This window comes from Octopus bimaculoides, chromosome 1, assembly GCF_001194135.2.
Source record: "Octopus bimaculoides isolate UCB-OBI-ISO-001 chromosome 1, ASM119413v2, whole genome shotgun sequence".
Lineage (NCBI taxonomy): Eukaryota > Metazoa > Mollusca > Cephalopoda > Octopoda > Octopodidae > Octopus > Octopus bimaculoides.
In genome coordinates this window covers 54,768,175-54,770,647 of record NC_068981.1, presented here as the reverse complement: position 1 = coordinate 54,770,647, position 2,473 = coordinate 54,768,175, and the positions used below count along the sequence as shown (strand labels likewise).

Genomic DNA, 2,473 nt, shown 5'->3' with positions numbered 1-2,473 from the left:
CTTTCCCATTAATAATTATCTTTTTGTCCATGTAATAAGTCATAATTGATTTCTAATACATACACAAGATCACAAATTTTTTAAAAATGTTATCAATTAAATCCACCCCAGTACTTAACTGGGACATATTTTATTGACTTCTGGAGGGATGAAAACCAAAGATGAGCTCAGTGAGATTTGAAACCAGACTGTAAAGTAACGTATCTAAATACAGCAACTCATTTTGACTTGCTGTATTCATACAAGGGTAGTGCTAATCACTTCCCTTACATAGAAAATCATTATTAAAAATATAAGAATGGCAGTGGATTTGGTAATGATTGTAGAGCACCAATGCTTTACAGAATTTAACTTGTTCTGGGCTCAAATTTTAATAAGGATAACTTTGTTCATATGCACTTCCGAATCAAAAAAAAAATACCATAAATATACTGACAACTCTCTGAGTGGTTGGCGTTAGGAAGGGCATCCAGCTGTAGAAACTCTGCCAAATCAGACTGGAGCCTGGTGTTGCCATCCGGTTTCACCAGTCCTCAGTCAAATCGTCCAACCCATGCTAGCATGGAAAGCGGACGTTAAACGATGATGATGATGATGATGATGATGGTATTAATTTGTTAAAGTGAATAGGCATAACATGAACAAAATAAACAAAATAGCAGTAGTTTAGCTTTAGTTAGCTATGATCAAGGAGATTGTCTTTTTTTTTTCAGATATTTCATTTTATTTTTTTCATATCAAAAGGAATGATTCAGAGAAAATTTGTCTGCTATTTTTAGCGGATCAAGTAACTACATCAAACCTTCTCTGTTGGCTCAGAAATTATCAGTCAGGAGTCAATATCTACCACCAGACTGTTTCATTTCAATTAGCTGCAGGGAATAAAATTATCAGTTCTTCTGGCAATATTGATAAATATAAAATGGCAGCCTGTCCAAGAAGAGATTTATCTTACATCCACTTCACACTACAAAATTCCAAGCTAAATGTATGCCATAAAACTATCTAACTTTAAACCAAAAAAATAGCATTTGAGTTAACTGAGAACTTCCTTTAAATAGGAAATTGCTAATGCAACAGAAAATTATGAACTGAAAAATAACAATACACTAAATCAAGTATATATGAAGCATGACTGGCCAAGTGTAACATGATTTGGATACAGAATATAAAGTGGATCTGATATGAAATACAAGTTTGGTCAGTTAGAGAATAGAAGATGATTCAGTTACTAAATACTAGATAGGCTGAACACAAATAGAACATGAATCAAATACAAAAATCATAATGAATTATGCACAGAATATATGAAAGGACACTAGCAGAATACATGATATAAAAGTTATATAAGAAATGATGCTGAAATACAATCTAACACAGTAAACAGTAATAAATTTTGAAAAAGTAAAAATAATATAGTCATATTATATTACACAATATTATGCTGGAAATTTCTATGAAGCTATATCATAAACAATGAAAGTGATCACCTGAAAGCTGATCCTCTTATTAGCAGTTTTAATTGGACAATTCCACTCAACTCTGTTTCAAGTAGATAATCACACAGAAACAGCCAATTCAATTAACTGTTTTTAACCACTGCTCTACTGTGTATGAGTATATTATTCTAAAATTTAAAACTTAAACATGTAGTCCCCATTTTAATTAAGTTAAGGGTATACTTTAGATCTACTGATGGTGTTATTATAGTGAAAACATACCTCTCAGACATGTTAAGGATAACACAATGAAAAGACAACACACTTTCTATTTCCTTCTGCAGACACGAAACAGCAGTGATTATCACCTTAAAATTGCTAGCAAAGAAAACCTCTTTTAAAATAATACCTTGTGACCTGTGGTTTGGAATTACACTCGAGAATAGTGTAGATTTGAGATACTCAGAACACAATAATATTTGCAACAATGATTTACATGTGACATCACCAAAACAGATAAAATTTCAGAATAAATCATTATGCATTGTTATATTTATCCTTCAAGAAAAACTATACTTTAATTAAACAGAACACTCTGTAATAATACTAATATAATTAAACTATGTCATATTACAGTAAATTGCACTTAGGAAATATATAGAATTGGCAACACTGACCCAGTCACAGTCTGAAACACAAACCACACTGGCTACAATTATATTAGCTAGTTTACCATTAACAGAATGAATAAATCAAGATATATATATATGAAAAGACTTTTAACTAAAATATATATAAGATTACAAAGACATGAATTGTTAAATAACATTTCATCAGATAAACAAACTATCAACTAATTTTCTAGGAATGTAGGAGGAATAGGTAAGTAAGTTGAATAACTTCCATACAACCACTAATACTATTTTATTCCACCAAGGTCAAGTTTACCTTTAATATATATATATATATATATATATATATATATATATTATATCATATATACATTATTTTATATTTATATATATATATATATA

At 29.9% G+C, this 2,473-nt stretch overlaps 1 protein-coding gene across 9 annotated transcripts in view; it reads right to left on the bottom strand.

Annotated features, from left to right (window-relative positions):
- LOC106869571 (orphan steroid hormone receptor 2) overlaps positions 1-2,473 on the bottom strand; it is a 168,721-nt gene that overhangs the window by 102,267 nt on the left and 63,981 nt on the right. The window lies entirely within an intron of this gene.